Source organism: Lissotriton helveticus, chromosome 10 (genome assembly GCF_964261635.1).
Source record: "Lissotriton helveticus chromosome 10, aLisHel1.1, whole genome shotgun sequence".
Taxonomy (NCBI): domain Eukaryota; kingdom Metazoa; phylum Chordata; class Amphibia; order Caudata; family Salamandridae; genus Lissotriton; species Lissotriton helveticus.
The window spans coordinates 505,690,739-505,710,637 of record NC_136071.1 but is presented as its reverse complement, the minus strand read 5'-3'; the positions used below and the strand labels follow the sequence as shown (position 1 = coordinate 505,710,637).

Below are 19,899 nucleotides of genomic sequence, written 5' to 3'. Positions count from 1 at the left end.
TTTAGCTAACACGGGATTGGCTATGTATTAGAAATGGAATACTGTACATATCAATGGAGTACTGTATATTGCTAACGTAATGGTTGGACTTTTCTGCATATCGATGTAAATAATGTACATATATGCAATTAATGTTTCTTATGTTGTAATGAAATACGGCCGGGGTTTCCGACCCCTAACTCAAGTTATTGTGTGAAGACTTTCCGTTGTGGATGCCTTGCGGAAAGGGGTGTATGGGGTCCCTGAAAGTTGTCCCCAGGTAAACAGGTAAAGGGGGTTAAGTCTAAGGGTGGTCGGGACTCGGCATGTCGGGACTCGGCATGATACTTGGCCATATGAGTGGAGAACCTCCCAGAGAGTCTGCTGCTAAGTCATGGAGCTGAATACCCAGATTTAGAATCTGGTGCTCTCGCTAGTAGCTCTCAGTGACAGTGGCGTAGCAAGGTCAGGTAGTAACCATTGCGGCAAATTACTTGTCACCCCCGGCTTGACATAAAACACATATTTTTGACATTTTGTCACCCCCCTCAGTGATTGACACACGGGGCGGCCCGCACCCCCCTTCCTACGCCACTGCTCAGTGAAAGCCATACGCTACAAATAAATAAAAGTTAGGGTACTTTGCATGCTCACACATAATAGTAGAGGTTGTGAACATGGGTCCTGCACTTATAACATATATAAAGCGCTCGTTCACCTATGGGCATCTTGGCGCTAAATAACAGATTTTTGTTACCCAACTGAATGTACTCATTCTATCAACCTCAGGAGGATGAAAGGCTAAGTGAACCTGTGACCTTGAGATCATACACAGACCCCTACAGTGGGCGCATCAGTCCAGTAAGCCACCAGACCCACATTCAGTTTGGAACCTCTGATCCGGAGCGTGTGGGGAAAACCCGGAAAGGAAAAGTGCGCTGCAAGCCATGAAGGTCAGTGCAGCTTCTTAGGCCTCCACAGAACTCCACCTGTACTGCGTCACGTGGCATCTTGGGCCAGCTCGAGCCCACCCACCAATCGGCCACCACCCTGGGATAGAGGCCAGCTCTGCATGCGCACGTCCCAGCCTCTGCTGCTAGGAGACGTGCAGCGCGCATACAAGCATTCTCACTTTATTGCTTTGACTGGTCACCCCGAACAAAGATGTCAGGAATAATGCCTGCGAGAAGAGGTTCCCGGAAACCTCTATAGCGGCTTTCATAACCAAGGGACGCTTAAAGCCGCACCCTCCTCCTCAGACCTGCTGCAATCCTGCGGTTTCACCCGGCTCTCCTCTCGGCACAGAAGTGCGTCCTTCCGAGCCGATGAAAAGTAACTTCTGTTTTAATTGTGGGTACACAGCTTTCTGGAGTATCTAACACCTGGTACACAGGTTCTATCACCATATAGTTAGTATATCCACCGCCTAGCATATCTAATTAACCTAAAATGGAGGCAGGGGGCACAGCTATCAATAATGCAGCAGGTGCAGTTCACCAGGGCCTAAGATTCTACGGGCCATCGCACCCACACTTTATAGCTGTTTTTTAAACTTTCAAACCCGAGTACAGGGGGCGCATTTTGCTTGCTTGCCTTAAGGCGCTTGACACATTTGCGTGCCTACTGGAGGGCAGGCGGGCGGATGAGTGCTGTCGGGAGGGGTTCAAATCAGTGGCACTGGTGGCTCAAAAATAGGCCCATAAAGGCACATTACCCACTGAACTATCTCGGCCTATTACAGATCACCTTTAAGAGTCTTGCAGCTATGGCATTCTGTTTAATCTGTCCATTCGGTATATCCTTGTGCGTTTAGCACCCCTGCTGCTCTCTCCTGAGTGTTTGACACACATTGGCGTTTACAGCTCTCAGGGAACTCCGTGCAGCTCACACCTGCTGCCGCGGGGCACGTGCCTGGTCCTATTGCTGCGGGGTCCCCCCTTTCTTGGAGACCTCCAGGCTTCTCACGGTTCTAATCCCCCATAATCAAGCCCACTGGAATGGTACGACCGCGGCGTATTCGTATAATTATAGATTAGTCGCATTAGCCACATAATACATCGTCTGCTTCATAATCTGAACATTTTAACAGGAAAAAATACTTTCTAGCTGAGAAGGTTCGGAAGTTACTTTAACGAAGCAACACGTGCTGCTGAGCAGTTGAAGACCGTTTGAAAAAGGTCACTGGTTGCGGGTGTTGGGTGCAACCAATGCCCAGGCAGTGTGAACAGGTGCCATTGCCAAATGTCAAAGTAATACATTAAAACTATCTCAAAATTTGCTGCATTATGCCGCATAATGTGCCTGTTCTTGCCACATAATTCACTCATCCCTGCCGCATAATTCCAATGGCCCTGCCCATAATTCACACTGAGCTGCTGCAATATCACATCACGGCGCCTTGGTGTAATACAGGCTAGATGTCCTTGCCTGCACTCACACACGCCCAACAATAACTTCTTAACAACACAAAATGATCTTATAAACAGCAGTGACGTCAGAACTAGCCTCCAATGAGGCAAATGTCTCCCAAGTGACACTTTGTGCTGCAGTTTAAACTTTAAAGGTTAGCAGTGGTGTAATGCCAAATGATGGGCCCCTGGGCAGTATGTTCTGTGGTCCCCTCCAGTCTCCCATACCTCATATATATTTATAGACCTCTAGCTGAATGGGGCCCCTGATGAGTTTGAGCCGACTGCACAGTAGGGACTGTAGGGGCCCGCGTTACACTTTTAAATAGGATTCCTTCCGGTGAGTGCCAGTGTTGGTACTTCGACTACTCTTGAATCCTGGTCGAACTCTGACCTGTGTGGTATGTGTACATGCAGTTTGTAAGTAACAGATATGCATATTTTGGACTAGGAAGGGACAGGTGACCACGTGCCATAGGGAATAATGTTTTACCCAAATCCCTACGTAGGCAAAAAGCTACCTCATAACCCCATCACGTTACAGACCCACCATAGGGCATGGCCCCTGTGTGGCTGACCACCGCTCGGTAGTGTATAATTTAGGGTAAGCGTTAGTCCATATATCCATACGTCCTGCATTCCAACAAGTGATTCCTGCCGCCCAACGCGCTCTCTCACGCCTGTCTCTCATTGCAGATCCATTCTCCGCTCTGTGACCCTCCCACAAAGTCCTGCTGTTGCCACTATATCCAGGGCTCGAGTCGGGGTACCACGCGGGTGGACGGCGTCCCCCCACTTATTTTTCTGGGAGCTCAATAACTATAAACTGCAACTGAGTGCCATCCACCTTTCGTGACGTCACTTCCTGTCGTGACGTCAGCGTCCCTCACTTCTTTTTTTAGGACTTGTGCCTTGACAATATCTTATGTTGTAGGTGTATGACATGTATTCTGCCTTTTGTGTAGTCTCACAGTGCTGCAGACACCAGCGTCTGCTCTATGCACATAACAGCAATTGTTCTTAGAGGTGGGCGAGCCAACAGATTAACAGGAAGAGCCAGAGCCGAGCAAAGGGTCTGGTTCGGATCTTAAAACCATTGCACGAACTCAGCCCTGACAATATTTCCTATTTAAATCATACAGCAGACCATGTAAAATATGATGAAATCTCTTCTCAATTAAAAAAACTGTATTACTTTACATGTGGAAGCTTTGACATGAATAGTGCACATTATAGCAGTGCATTGAGAACTACTAATTAAACCTAATAGTTTTGTACAACTGATAGCCAGAACTCACAAATTTGAAAGTGCTTTCGTATACAAAAGTGAAGAAAAACCTTTAGCTGAAATCAAATATTTGCCTAAGATCACAAATTGCTTCATTTTGCGACTCATAAATAGGAATGTACAACAGCGTCTCAGACACTATTTTTGCAATATCTCATGGGGTCGCAAATTGCCTGCCTCATTAACATTCATGAGGCAGGTGCAATTTGCTATCCCATTAGGAATGGGTAGCACTCCCAGGGATGGTGGCCTGCTGAGATCAGCAGACCACCATGTCTGTGACTACTTTTTAATTAATATAAATGGAAGAAGGGATTCTGCACTCGTGTTTGCTTTTGATTTTAAACGTTTGAACGATAGGTGTGCTGTACCAGATTAGTGCCTGCCCACTGATACACAAACTATGTATATGGCCCAGTGTTGTAAATCACTGGGACTCTGGTACGCACTACATGAATTAAATTATTCCTTTAAACCATTATGTGCATTTTATCTTTATGCAATTTATTATGCTTCTCAACAAAATTCATCAGTGTCATCAATTATACAAAACAAAATTTTTCACGATGTCATCAAGTTTATACATAACGTAATTAAAACACAGGTTAATAAACAAAAAATGAAAAGGACAACCCAATGCATTTCGGGGCTATGATGCCCCTTCGTCAGGGGTCTGTGAAAAAAAGAAGATACAAACAAGGAGAATATTATTTATACAACCTAAACATTATGAAATCTTTTGTATCCCAAAAAAACTCCACTTTATCCATGCTTACCTAAATCCTACGAGGTAATATGTGTCCTGTGTGTTTTTAATGTAAATATTTCATGCGGATGTCTGCGAAAAAAACCAAAACCGGGGTGTATAGACATGTCAGATTCTAACAACCATACAAATCGATTGCACTTTTAATTATCTAGACACCATCACGACCAAGGTATTTTTTACCTGCAAAAGCGTTGTGGATAACAAGTGTGTGATATAAAAAGAATAGAAAAACCCGGGTGACCACATTTGTCAAAATAAAGTACATATACGTTGTTTTAAAAAATATGAATAAATGGTGAGGCTCACCTGCGTGTAGCGCCAAACTTGCTATCACGTAGAGAAAACCTGTATTAGACAAGCGGCTAGCGTCAGTGCACGTGTACGTTTTGGGGTTTGCATTTATAAGATGAATACACAACAAAGATGTATTTACCTGCGAGTCTAAACGTGCAGGTTTCGATCTCGCTGCGTTTTTCCCGTGAATACTGTGAAAAATGATAATAATACTATCATAATTCTACATAATAAACCAAACCACAAAAGGAAGGAATTATGCTTTGTTTCTAGTTGAAGCTTACCGTCCGCTAGACGAAAAGGTTCTTTAAAAGACCGTCCTCCCGCCGTCTTGTTTGTCAAAAGTAACCTCTGGCAAACACGATAGTCCTACCTTTCTTTCCAACCTTCATACTGGTTGGGGAGTAGACATAACTAACAGACTACTAAGATTGCTTCGATAGCTGGTGTGAAAAACGCCTCTACAAGAAACTCGCATTCTTACAGCGAGTGTGATCAAAAATCACAAAATGACAAAAACGTACAGTATAACAAGCGTGTAGTACAAACACGTTTGCAGAAAATATGGAATGCGTTTTTAGAGTGTAGCGCGAGATGTTGTCTGTGCTCAAACTTAATAAAGCATTTGCAGAGAAAAAAATAGAAAACTTCGAGTGGTGTTTAAAACTACAGTGCCTCTGTATTGGCAGTCCTTTTAGGTTGATTCAACTAATGTCTGCTGTTGCACCCAATATTTGCAGAAAATATGGAATGCCGCGTCATGAGCCACGGGCGGTGTGTGCTCATGACCGCATTGTTCCGTCATGCTGCTGCCACTCCTGCCACGCGGGGCTAATTCCCCGCCTGTGCGGGCGAATTAGTGAGCAGGCGTGGTCATGAAGGGACCACACCTTCATGAGCACACGCCGACTGTGACTCATGACGGCGTGGTTCCGTCATGAGCACGGAAGCGCCGCGCTTACCCCCAAAGCCACCCGCACCACAGCGGAATTCCACAGCAGCAATGAGATTAAGAGTAGGCATTGGCCCATGGGACCAATGCCTGCTCCTAAAAAATATTTTCATGCCAAAATATTTTCAATGCCAATCGCAAAGGGAAAGGGATCCCCTGTGGACCCCTTCCACTTTGCGGGTGGGTTACCACCCATTTGAAAATGGTGGCAAACTGCGAGTGTTTTGCGTCCGCAATTGCGGCTGCAAAACAATATTACATTGAAGTGCGAGTCACTATTACGAAGGGACACCCTTTCCTAATAGCGAGTTACAAACCCTATTTTGCGAGTCGGTAATAGGTTACAGACTTGCAAAATTGGGTTTGTAAATGGGGCAGGCCAATTTTGCGGTCACCAACGGGTCAATTTCCCGTTTGTGAGCGCAAAAAATTGGTCGCACATCTGGCCCCAGGTGATTTGACCAGAATCACAGAATGTTGATCCAATGCAGAGACTCAAGCCTACTTCCCCACTGTGCAGCGCTGGCCCTGGCTGGCTGGAGGATGACAGGCAGGAGCCACTTGAAAGCTCGGCTCTTTATGGGTTCGAGGTTTCAAACAGGGCCTCGAGCTGCTAGAGCCAGGCTTCAGGCGCGAGCCTGGCTCGAGCTTCAGTGGCTCGCCCGCCTCTTGTTATTCCGAACCCTATCACACCTCTCTAGATGAATGGGAAAGAAAACATATTGCTCATATAACACTGTTGTGTGGGAAAAAAAGAGAAGACTCGTACTATATTACTGCAATAAGGCTAACCACGGTGGAAGGACAAGTTGTCTCACACAGCACACACCTTGACCCACACACACCCTCAGGAAGCGTGCATCAAGGACAAGCAATGTCTGCTTCCGCCATTCCAACACCCTGTCAGCGGCCCTTTGAAGACCAGACTGTACACAGAAGCACCTCGGGCCCTGCTGTGAAGCTCAAACATGACAAGCAACACAATGATGACAGCAGCATGCCACTCTGCAGCCCCAGGGCAGCTCTTCAGGCACCAGAATACTTATGAAGCAATTACAGGGCTGTCACGCTCGCTCAGGACTTTAAATGCTAATAATCAGGTCAAGTGATGTTTACTCCACCGGTGATTGCCCACTCCCCAAAGATCACCCAGCACATTACTCACACACACTGCCAGCAGAGCTCTGTCCCTACCTAGCACCCCTACTATTCCATGATACAAGTCACACCCTGCTCCTGACCTCGTAGCCCTGACCAGAGCCCAACAAAGGACTTAAACAATTGGTGTTTAATTTGTAATAAAAGAACTTAAATACATTTTTAAAAAGTGAAGGGCCCGGGCGCCCAAAGGTTTTCCTGGGAGCTGGACATTAATGCTGCTGAGTGTTGGGTTAGACGAATTTGTAGGCTGCCTGGTTTTCCTCCCACCTCATGCCTCTTTCTTCCTCCACATTACATTACATGCCTCTATATTTAACTACTGTGGCATATTTTTTATGCAGGCTTTCTCACTTTGTGACTGTTTTGTTTCTCTTCCTCGTTCCACTTTTTTGTGCCTTTGTCTCTCTTGTTATAAGCCTTAGTCTAGATGTTGGAACATAGGGCAGAGTCAACAAAAACGAGTGCCAACGCCCATAGAGGTGTTTTTAAGGCATGGGCGAAGTGGGCAATTGTCCAGGGCCCGAGGCCCTGGGACCCCACCTTTAAAAGGGCCTTCTGGCAAAGTAAACTTATCTTTTTTCTAGATCGCCTGTCTTTTCCTCTATCTTAGCCTCTAACATACTGTTCAATATTGTTTGGAATAATGACGTTTCAAGCAGCGGGAAATGGGTAACAAAGTATAAAGTTTTTCTGAACAGGGGCTACTAAAGTACCTGCAACCACCGGGGCAAAAGAGCACGGCTGAGCAGTGGCGTAGCGTGGGGTGGCACAGGGGCGGTTGCCCCGGGCACAACATTCTTAGGGGCATTTTGTAGGAACACAACATTTTAAAAAAAAAGTGTAAAGCGACGCCGCTGCTACTGAACATACACCCTGGCCTTCTCCTCCCTGCCCTTCTGTTCCCCTAAGGAGTCAGCCACACATCCATACAATACCAATGTACGTTAACTAGCGGTCTTCTAGAGTCTCGACAATGACGCTGAAGATCCTGTGATTCTGGGCAAATCACTTAATCTCCCTGTGCCTAACAAAAATGAACGTGTACTCATGTAATGCAACCGGTGCTATGTAAAGCGCTCTGATACCCGTTTCGGGTAAAGTTTGCGCTAAATAAAACTGTAAAAAAAAAGGCAGGGGCAGTGTGTGGTGCAAGTTGCAGTGGCCTCCTGACGAGAGCCCTGGCACTTATTTTGTTACAAATTAAGCACTGCCTACCGGTCGGTCCTTCCTGAAGATTTTACAGCCCTGAGGGATGGCTGTGGCTTAAAGATTCAGCGTGCCATGTCTCTGTTAAAAACAGCATGTCTGGTTTAACGTCCTGGAGTAGTTCCAAGACCTGCATATCATGCTCATGCAACGAGCGGACATTCAGCAGAATCACCGAGAACTCCCCAACTTTAACCGATTGGCTGCGGCGGCAATACCGCCGCAGCGCTAGGGGGAGCCGCGCGGCGCTCCGATGCTCGTGACGGAACCGCTCCGTCACGAGCCTCGGGCGCGCTGTGCTTGTGACGGAGCGGTTCCGTCACTGCCCCACCCGCTCAATAGAACGCACCGCACAGGCGCGAAATCAGCGCCGCGCAGGCGCGCCGAGCGGGCCGTGGCGGAACCGCTCCGTCACCAGCACAGCGCGACCGAGGCTGGTGACGGAGCGGTTCCGTCACCACCATGGGAGGGGTTAAGACTAGTATTGCGGGGACAGATTTGAGGGGTGCTCTCACCTGATGACATAGGAGAACAGTCACATTGCGAGCACCGAAAACCAGCATTCCCCCCACTGGATATCGAGTGGGGAGGGCAGTTAATCTCTAGGGAAACACTGGGTAAGGCGGCGCTGTCATATACAAGCCTAGTCTTGCCAGCTGGGGTAAAACTGGCAGTGGTGTTGCAGTGCGGAATGAGGAGGAATCATATGCAGTATTATTGAGTTACCCCATAATCCCATAGTCTTATCCGCTGAACTCTTAAAGATGTGGTAATACTGCGCCTGGGAAAATCATATTCGTAGTTCCTTGCTTGCTCTTGCTGCATTGTTTTACCAGGGCACACAGAGAGCTCTGATGTATCAACGAATTTTCGCATAGGCTCATAATTAGTAAAACCCCTTTTCAATCATCTGGTCCCTGGTTCCTTATTCCACAATCCTTCTTTCCTACTTTGGAGGAAGGGCAGATATTGAGGGTCAGATTTAAAAAACCCTTGCGCCACTTTTGCTCACTTATCCCATGTTAAAAGTGATGCAAAAGTGGTGCAAGGGGCTTGTAAATCTTCCCCTGAGTATCGTGGTGTGTTGGTCATAACCTCTTGGGGCCTCATTTATGCAAAGTGACGCATCGCTGCGAGAAAACAGCGATGTGTCAATTTTCATTGAACCCTCCTTGCGACACCAATGATGCATCATATTTACAGTATGACGCATCATGTCGCAAGGAGTTACAGATACGTCAGTATTTCTGACGTATCTCTAGGGGCAAAAATGACGCATTGCTGGAGTGTGTCACAAAAGTGGCGCAACTCCGGCAATGGCTCATTTACACATGGGCAAGTTCCATGTTAAATGTGCATGCGTCAGTCTTATGCCTGCCATGAGGCAGGCGTAAGATATTGACGCATTTGTGTCCTAAAAGTGGCGTAGTGAAATCTGATAGATTTCACTGCGTCACTTTTACAACCCTTTCTTGCGTCGGAACGTCCCCCCTGCATACATTATACTGGCGCAGGTATAGTGTAGCGCAGGGGTTTACAAAGTGACGCATTTACCTAGATCCGTCACTTTGTAAATATGGTGCAAAAAGGCACATATTTTACGCCGCTGGTGTGTCACAAAAAGTGACGCACCTGCGGTGTAAAAGTGACGCAAGGGTTCAAAAATAAGCCCCTTAGTGACTATTTTATATAGGGCTTTCAATTGAATTTCATCAGGACTTTTTGCTATTTTTCAATGTGTCTCTGAGGGTCATGTGTGGTTCAATGTTGTATTAAGGTGTTAGGTCCTGCTATTGACTTTCTGGTATACCTTATCATGCCGGCCACGTCAGCCTCTCTGACTATTTAAGTGGTCTGCCATCTGGCTATTACATTTCGGAGTACAAGTGGGTTAACAGTTCCCCTACAGTGAATGACACTTCTTTTAGCTGTCTTGCCTGGTCCTTACCCCAAACCTGTAATCTCATGGTATTGCATTATAACAATCTTTCTGAGGTATGACATTTTGCTCCGGTCCCTCGTTTTTACATTGCATATTCTACTGATGTCACAGCATGACTGTGCGTGGCATTGGTTTTATCCGTATTATTTATGCCCACATGCCCACCGCTTTCAACCACTTAAGAGATACATGGAGGGTTCATTCATGCACAATGGTATTTATTTTACCGCTACTGTTACAAAACCCTTCTTGATCGTTCCCAGGAGCCATGTGTTTTCCTAAGGTTATTTTTCTTTGGAAAACCATCAGGTATATTTTACAATTGGAGAACTCCCTTGAAATTACACACTATTTGACCAGGGGGATTCGTTGACTGTCAACTTTGCTGCCCATCAATGGTACAATGTCCTTTGCAGCTGTGGTCAAATCCAAATCTGCTTCATTGAATCCAGTAGCGGCTGCTGTGCGGGCGTAGTGGTGAGGCAAGGTGGGGTGGGGGCTGGGGTGGACAACAGGCGATAGGAAGGTAGGAGGCGTGGGAAGGAAAACAATAACAAACATTAATAAAATAGAATAAAAAGAGCTTACCTTTCGCCTGCTGCCCGACTCTCTTCTCTGTGTCCTCTCCACGCTCGCTGCAGCACAGGCTCCCAGCCTCCCTTGCGGCCAATCCTGACTCTGCTTTCATGTTAGAAAGCAGCATCAGGATTGGCCTGAGCGCAGGGACTTTGCACTCCCAGAGAGACTGGAAGCATGTGATTTGCAGTATCTAGCCAAGCAACGCTGCTGGGTTGGGGTCAGCTCAGTGCGCTTGTGGGTTTGGCCATTCTCAGACGGCCGGCCAAACCTACTGATAGCAGTGCAGCCCACCACTCCCTCTCCTGACTTCTCCGCAATGGCCCAACCCCCAGGACGCAGCATATACAAGTTGAAAAATAAAACTATAATAACTTGTTTTACTATCGTTTTATTCTTCAACTTTTGAGGGTGGTAGGTGGGGGGACACCACTGATTGAATGAAGAAGCAGTCCACACAAGTCAATCAACACTTCCTAAAATTCCTTTTCTAAGTATGTGGACATGGTTCCACGAGCAAAAGTGACTAGTTTCCAATAGTTTAATGCAAATTCGTCATCATCTTGCTTACTTTTGGAGCCATGTTTCCTTGTGGCTGAGCTGGTTGCTAGGGCCGGTTTCTGCAGATTTTGTTTCAGGGGGCCGATATTGCAGGCCCCTGGTAACAAAAATGCCCCCCTCAGGCCCAAAACTGGCCCCTATTCGGGCAGCCCACCAGGGAAACGTCCAGTACCCGCTATGGCCAGTCAAGCCCTGAATGTAGCCTTCTGACCTATTTTCCTGTCAGGCCAAAAAGGATTTTCTAAAGTTATAGGGCTCAATGTATACATATATCTTCCTAATACACAAGGCTCGGGGTCCTTGATGGGAACCCTAGAAGGGCAGAGAGGTCCTCAAAAAGAGAGAATCAAAGGGATACATCCTCCCTGTCGTGGATTAAAAAAACACAAAAAGTATCCCCTCGGGAATCGGAGCGGTTCCTGTGGAAATTTGTGTTTTTATATATATATTCATTTTCCTCCAGTGGATTCTGCCTCAACAAACATAAAATTGCCCCCAATAATGCTCTCCAGTGAGCTGCAACTGTCTGTCTGAGTTGCGCCTAGCAGGTTACAACAGGAAACACAATAAGTGAACCGGGCGCCAGTGCTTGCAGCTCACTGGAGAGCATTATTGGGGGCAATTTTATGTTTGTTGAGGCAGAATCCACTGGAGGAAAATGAATTGCGATGTGGCAAAACTACGAGTCCCAGAAATCTTCAATTAATTAACCCACCAGAGGGCGTAACCTACCAGAAGGAAGTTAAATGGAACTGTTGAATGGACTCGTTTTTTGCCACACCTATCTGCCTGCAAACATTACCTGGAGCCCGTGAGCAAGGAGCAGGAGCTCTGAAACGCGTAGGGCTGTGTAATTTAGGAGCGCTGTGATGTCCAGTTCTTCAAGAATAAAAGTAACACTGCTTCAAAAGGCAGAGTTCGCCTGTTTTTTCAAGTTCATCCTCACAGGTGGGACACCTTTGTTTGTATATATATATATATATATAATATATATATATATATATATATATATATCTTATCAGTATGTATACTTCGTTGCAATGGCGATGGATTATACATACTGCCAACATAAAGGTCTGTCTACCAAATTTAAAAGCAGGCAGACCTTAGATTTAATCACGACTTCATGTCCGCTGTGATTCAACCCCTCCGATGGTCCTTAGAAGTAAAGGCCATCAGAGGAAGACCTCTAATTCTGCCCACCTAATTTAGAATGGTGGAATTAGAAGTCAGATTTTACCGCCCATCAACATTAGAAAACCCTGGCGGTAAGGGGCTGCAAAAACTGCTAATTGCTCTCCTTGCCATGGGAGAGGACTCACATGGCAAGGGTTTTTTTTTTCTTTTGAAAAAGGAAATACCACTTCAGAATTTGAAAATAGAAAAGAATACAGTTTGGTGCAGGGCTCCATCATGTTGACTATGATACATTGTGCCCATGGTGTCCATACTGCCTATATTAGTGCAAATGTATTCTTATCCTTGCGTGGCCTTGCATGGCCATTGTCTGTGAGGTATCATTGGCACGGGAATTCTTCCTTCTTGAAGACTATGGGCATGCAACACCAACGAAAATGTGACCCATTAAGTATTTTGTGCGCATGAGGTTGTAGTAGACCTTTGTCACAATTGTGGGTGGGATGGCTGTATTTTTTAAATACATTTTAATTCTTGTGGACAATGATGTCATATTTTTTTCTTGAGTATACGTTTTCTTTGTTGGTGGGTAAAGATCCAGAAGATGTTTGATGTACATTGAAAGGTTACTTGTAAGCGAACTTGTACTACACCTGATTCAGTGTGGCTAGGATCAGCATGCATTTTGGGGTGAGAAACGTGTTCAGAGAAGTGCAGAGTAAACTCGTAGACTGCATACATCTCGAAATACATGATGAGAAATGTCAAACATGTCTGATTGTGTGAACCGACGTGTTCCTCAGGCCCCTTATGGAACACCATGTCTTGCCGGGGGACAGTTTGACTCTCAAGGTTCTACTTACAATATCTCTGCTTCCATATGTAAGAAACCGTCTGGGGGTGAAGGAATGTGGACTGGCCAGAACTTTCACTTGGCTTAGCAGAGCTCCCATGATGATCTGAGATGAACAGATAGAGACGGGGTAAAAGTCCACTTTGAAGTACTCTTTAAACTATCAAAGTAGTACAACTCTTTGTCAAACTCAAGAAGCGTATCTCTCCATGAGGTGCTGGAGAGGCAGACCTTTAACAAGTACAATTGCTATCACATTAAAAGGTAAAGTACAAAAAAGCTCCAGAAAAAGAATGTAGAAAGATAGACCTTTTGCTATTAGAAAATACATGAACATTTTTACCACAGGCCTTCTAGAAATCAAAATCGGGATGGGGTCAAGGGACTGGAAGAAAGAGTGGAGGACTATAGATTTACACCACATTCTACCACTGGTCTTAGAAATTTTCTGCAAATGCAAACCCAATACCAGGATATGTCCCCCGTGGGTCAGGCCATATGGAGGACAGATTTCCACAGCGGAAAAGAGGGTGGAAGCGAGTTGGTCAAAGGAAATGCATGTGTGAGAGAATAGGAAATGGTATCTTGACAATCGTAAAGCGATCAAAGGTGTAATGCTAGAAGTTGGTGATGTGGTAAGAGTGAAATTGCCGAAGAAAGCACAGCGTGGTTTTCATTTTAGCAGCCCTCAATGTGTGGTAAAAGTGTTTAAAGGGACAGCTAGGTTGGAGGATGGAATAATATGGAATTTCAATAGATTATCTGTAAATAAGTACATTATTTACCAGGGAGGATGTGTGCTCTGGTTTGGCGAGGGGTTGCTAAGGTTTCTTAGGGAGGGAGTGGTGTGATAACTTTCATGTTAGAGTTGTAATGATGTAGCTCTCTTAAAAGTTAAAGCTTTATAAATGTGTTAATATTGAACTACCAGCATGGTACTGCTCTGTCCCAAAGAATGTAGAATGTTATGACTTGAATCTGTGCCGGCAGACTCTGGGCTGAGACTGAGTTTCTTTCTTTCTGTAATCAAGCTGCTTGATTTTACCCTGCGCCTCCTGGAACTTATTGGCGATCCCCAATTTCACTTATTGCTGTATGATTGTGGTGTAAATAATTAATGAATTTCTTGTGTTTCCTCGAAATAATAACAATAAACATTTTCTAAAGCTTCTATTAAAACACCAAACATGTTGGAAAAAGGAAAAAGCAAGAAAATAAAGTATCATCATTTTAGTGATTATAATTGCGAATGCCAGTTTACCATAACATTCAATTGTCTCACTAACGACAGTGTCAGTATGAAGCAATATTGTTGTGAGATGGCTCAAAGAGTAAATGGCACATTAAGTACCACATAAAGTTTACAAGTACGTGCAATGCATATACTGGGATCTGAGGGTCATGAACTCAAATCCAGGTAAGGCTGATTCATCCATCTCATGCTGTTAAATGGAGTACCATTACCTTGGATAACAATAACATCTGTTATTTCTAGTGATTAGCAAGGGCTCTATTCAAAATCAAATTTATTTCAAAGTCCCCTACTGGTATTTTAAGTGGGTAGAGACTTTTTGATGGAAAGAATTGGAATTTGTACTATATTGCATTCTTTAAATGTATGGAAATGTTCAGTGGTTGGGCTTCGTTATAAGACATTAAACTTTGTCTTCTAAATACCATCTGTCGCATCAGCTTGCACTTATTTCACAATTGAATCCAGAACGCTAAAAGGAAGATGTCGGCCTGGCCTGCAAAGTTACTTTTACTCAGAGAAGAATGGTGAAGATTCAATCATTTGTCCAAAGATACTGGTCAGTTCAGAGATGACAACCACCCTTACTGCTGCTCACAATATATGTGCACTCACACAAATTATAAACAAACCCAACCAAATCTCCTTCCTAATGGGAGTCTTTTCAATCTCCTTTTCCATGATGACCTCTCTCATCTCACCTTTCACCTCCAGACACTTTGTCTGGTCTTTATCCTATGACCATGAAGATCCAAAGAAGTCAATGTATATAGCTAGGTAATAGATTCACTAGCTCTCTCCCGTCAAATATTGTCCACCACTCATGATACTGGCAAAACCTTCTTCTACATACAACATACTCCAGGAACAATGGAAAGAGAACCGACTAATAACATCCATCATCATAGTAACTTTATTGCGACTCTTTACAGTCATAAAAGCACAGAAATTAAAAAAACGAATGCAAATAATACAAGAGTAGCCTAAATTCAGGCGGTTTACATTGGAAACTACAGTACATCAAGAATATTACGAGACTTTTCTTAAATTTAAAAGGGCAATTATTTTTAAAATTGAAATAAATTAATATAAAATACAATAAAAAAGTTATTAAACATTTTATGGGGATTAGATAATAAACACTCCAGAATTAATAATACTAATGAGCACAGTCTTGGATCTAAATGTCAATTTCTAAAAAGAGACCTTCGTTTCAACCACATAGCCTGGAGGAATTTAGAGATTACAATAACAAATAAAGGGTTCATGTTAGATTTTAGAATTCTGAATAGTGCAAAACAATCCCTTATGCCCAAATTCCTACACAGTTGTACAATCCATTTGCTCCTAGCCTGTTTATAAGCCGGGCAGAAGCAAACTACATGGATTTCGGTTTCCTCTTCCACGTGGAACCCAGGGCATAAATAACAAGTCTTAGGCAGTCAATTATTTGTTGTTGCAAACAGTGGAAGGATCCCATATCTGAATTGGAGGAAAGCCTCTGGGTAAATGAAGGGTGTTTTGTGTCCAGGACCTGTTCAAATGAGTAATGTGATTTAAAATCGAAAAACCCATAGGTCAGGCTTGAAGAGCTAACCATACGGTACAGAATTGACAATTTATAATCTTTCAGCTCTTTAAATAAAAAGTTTTTTGTAATAGCTGAGCACGCCTCCTCCGGTGAAGCCCATAACTCCTCCCTGCCGATGGCGGTGAAGGAGTCTCTCACAAAAGCAAGCCATGGTATCTTTTCCACAACTCCTGGTGACAATAGGAGTGCCCTGAGTTCATCCCTGTAATGGCTCAATTCTAGTGTACGCCATAGCCGAAGCCAATATAACAATGGTCGGCTCGAAATTAGGTCGGCTACTGGGAGAATTCCTAGGCCCATCCTAAGTGGAACCAGCGGGGTATTATTTGGGAGGGCCGTAATGCTTCTAATAAACTTGTTCTCAGTAAGCATTAGTGCATTTGTTTTACTATGCCCCCACAGTTCCGCCCCATACATGGTTGCTGAACGAGCTTGCACTTTATAAATCTCCAAATGGGGGCTAATTGCCCTCAGCGCACAACCACTGTGCATTTTTCGTAGGCCCCCTATTGTCTGTGCGAGCCTCAAGTTCGCCTTGTCAATTTGGGGTGTCCAGGACATTTTATCGTTTAAGGTCAGACCCAGATATTCAAAGATATGGACTCTTTCGAGCGGAATGTCCTCCATTACCGGGTGAGGATAAGTAGAAGGTTTGGCATTGTAAATCATATATTTAGTTTTACCAATATTAACTAACAGTTTCCTCTTTTTGCAGAACTGGGTGAATTCCCTTAAAACTCGCTGCATTCCCATTGGTGTCTTTGAGAGAAGCAGGTTATCATTCGCAAACATAAGTGCGGGGAATTTACGGGTTCCTATTTTTGGGGAATCCAGATCTTTCGCAAGGTACAGGTCTTCCACTAATCCATTAAGGAAAAGTGAAAAGAGGGTCGGCGCGAGCACACAGCCCTGCCGTACCCCCTTGTCAACAGGGAAGGGAGCCGTCAGTTGCGCATCTTTTCCAAACCTTACCTGGGCGTATGTGGCCTCATGAAGCCGTTGAAGCTGTAAACAAAGGTAGGATGGAACCCCCATGGTTGATAAGATATTCCATAACTGGTCTCGGTCAACCGTGTCAAACGCTGATTTTAAGTCAACGAAAGTTAGATATAAACTCCCCTGTTCAAGTACCACATGCTTCCAGTGTATCAGCTGTAGTCTAAACAACTGATCAACCGTCGACATCTTGGCCCTGAAACCAGCTTGTAATGGGGTGAGTATATCATGGTCTTCCATCCATTCCTGCAGTCTCCCTAACAGCAATCTTCCATATAGTTTCTGGGGGACATCAATAAGGCTAATAACATTCAGAAACTTCACCGTGGAGAGCAAGTCCAAATAGTCCGTGCTACCGTGCTGCAAACTGAACTATTTTGAAAATAAATTCAGTCTTACCCAAGTTTTGAACACCATGTAAACCCAAATGAATACAATTGCAAACAACTGAAAATCAGATTTCGAGGAATGTGCCTTCCTAGGCACCAGTACAGAACACAAACTAAGCAAGCGTCTAGGACATTCAGAAAACCTTGCTCAAGCCAAATCAGCAAACAAGTTTTGTTGTATGATACATCAATGAGCTATAAAAAGCTCAACAAAACGTTATTGGTTTGGTGCAAAATGGCATCAGGGACAAAAGCTAAGAAAGAAATTGTCATGATTACTACCTAAGCTGCATAGGCCTGATATGATTCTTAACTCTTAAATTATGAATTTATACGGAGTTTCTGAAAACACCCCCTCCTGGAACCGTAATATTAGAACAAACTCCCACTTCAAAAAACACCCTTACAACATCGTTGGCCAAAGCGTACATGGTCAACACAATTGTACTGAGATTCATAGCCTGTAACTCATAGTCTGATACATAAATAGCAATACGTAAACAAAACAGAAGAAGGCATTAGGATGAGTAGATGATACATTTTTGAGGTAGAAACAGCTGATAAATATAGATAATGTTTTAACATCGCATAGTAGCAATACATATTTTGGTAAGCATAAAGACATAGTGGAAGTACGTGAGGGAAATTTATGAAGGTATTTTCGAGTTAGAAACCGTTTTTAAATATAATTTCGCGCTATATAAAACTCTACAAATATATCTAACACTGAGGACAACCTTGCCTCCTCCTAGCCCCCTCATCGAACTGAACATGATGGGCCGCAAGATCAGGAACTTGACCACTAGTGAGGATGTTGCACCGCAATGTATACCACTCTTACCAATGTTGCTATCGGAATGACTAAATTTGATCTATGCACTATAATAATGTTGATATGTGATGCCAAGTAAAAATGTCTGCTGCACATATTAACTGTAATGTTATTGTATCAAGAATGCCAATAAACAAAGTTTAAAAAAAAAACTCCGAAAATAAATAAATAAAATAAAAATATATTTTGTCGAGGACTGGAATTAGAGATATAACCCCAATATTAAAAACATTCTCAATGTATTGATCAGACAGTGGAAAGACCCCACCTGACTGAGCAAACTTTAGTCGTCTAATCCATGGGCGATCCCATTATCCCAGCAACCTACCGACCTTTAATTTATATCAAAAATTGAAAACAGATTGGTCACAAATGTATATGGAGAAACACCTTGAAGAGAATTAACGGCTGGGCATTGCACAATACGTTTTTCAATCATGCCAAGTTATTAGTGAATTAAAATAGTTTCTGTGCAGGATAAAAATACTATTGACAGCTTTAGGCCAAGAAAACTCTGCTACTCTAATTCCACTCAACCTGTTGTTGGTTATCAACACAACGGGCACTTTGAGGTCTATGGAGCCGTCCATGCTGCAGTCGCAGAGTTGGCCCTTTTTTGCATACTTATACAAATGAGCAACTTCATCAATTGTAATGATTTTATGATCCAGATCAATTCTAACTTCCAGAACCAAAAACAAAGATACAAGCTATCTGGTGACAAACCTGGCATCCTGCACACATGGTCACCAAATATCACCACATACCCGTTCGTTTGCCTTTTCTTCTTGGCCACTGAGGTTCACTCGGCTGAGATTATCAGAAATCTGGGGCCTTTCTTAGGTCTGGCTTCACAGCCCTATAGCAGATTCTTGTGGAATACATCAACAGTTAGACTTGGCTGCCAGTCAGAGAAGCATTGGATGCAGTGTACTGCAAAATATGAATTCAGGCCTTGCGCACTACACACTAATATGGAAGGTCACTTATGCATGTCACAATATTCATATTTTCTAAGTGTCTGTTTTCCTGGTCTCTCAACTAATGTTATTGACTTCGCAAGATAAAAAAAAACACAGCAGTGTATCTTAGTTCTGCACGTAAAGTAAAGTCCACATTTGTAAAGCGCACAATCACCCGTAAGGGTCTCTAGGCGCTGGGGGCCGTCGGGAAGATTAAGCGAGCTATTGCCCAGAGTCACATGGTGCTGGGCTAACCTGCCGCCGGAGCCGGGGATCGAACCGTGGTCCCCAGATTCCAGCGTCAGTCGCCCTGGCCGCGGCGCCACACCTCTTCACGTGCACATGCATTTCAGTTGCAAACCATAGTGCAAAAGACCAGAGTGTTGGTACTGCTTGACTCTACAAGCAGCTGGCTCCTAGAAATGAATGAATGGGTGTAAAAAAAAACAAATAAACTTTGACTTATTCAAATAGCATTACCATTAAAAAGGTCAAAAGCGAACTTTCAACAGAACCTCAGGAAAGAATGGAATGCATACATCCAACAACGTAGAAATATCTCATATAGTGGGCATTGATGTGCCAATAGCACCTGCCAATCTACCAGATTATGGACATTTCTATTGCGCTATAGGATGCTCTGGCATTTGGCAAAACCCTTTATCCGCAGTCCTTAGAGGTCAGAGCCACACACAGCTCAAGAAGCGGTCTTAACCACCTAACCAAGCCTACCATGAGAACTCTTTACCTG

The 19,899-nt window shown here is 44.0% G+C and overlaps 1 protein-coding gene across 2 annotated transcripts in view; it reads right to left on the bottom strand.

Annotated features, from left to right (window-relative positions):
* The window catches only part of LOC144784313 (ankyrin repeat and fibronectin type-III domain-containing protein 1-like), a 2,450,348-nt gene that overhangs the window by 881,294 nt on the left and 1,549,155 nt on the right, over positions 1-19,899 (bottom strand). The gene's annotated exons all lie outside the window — the stretch shown is intronic.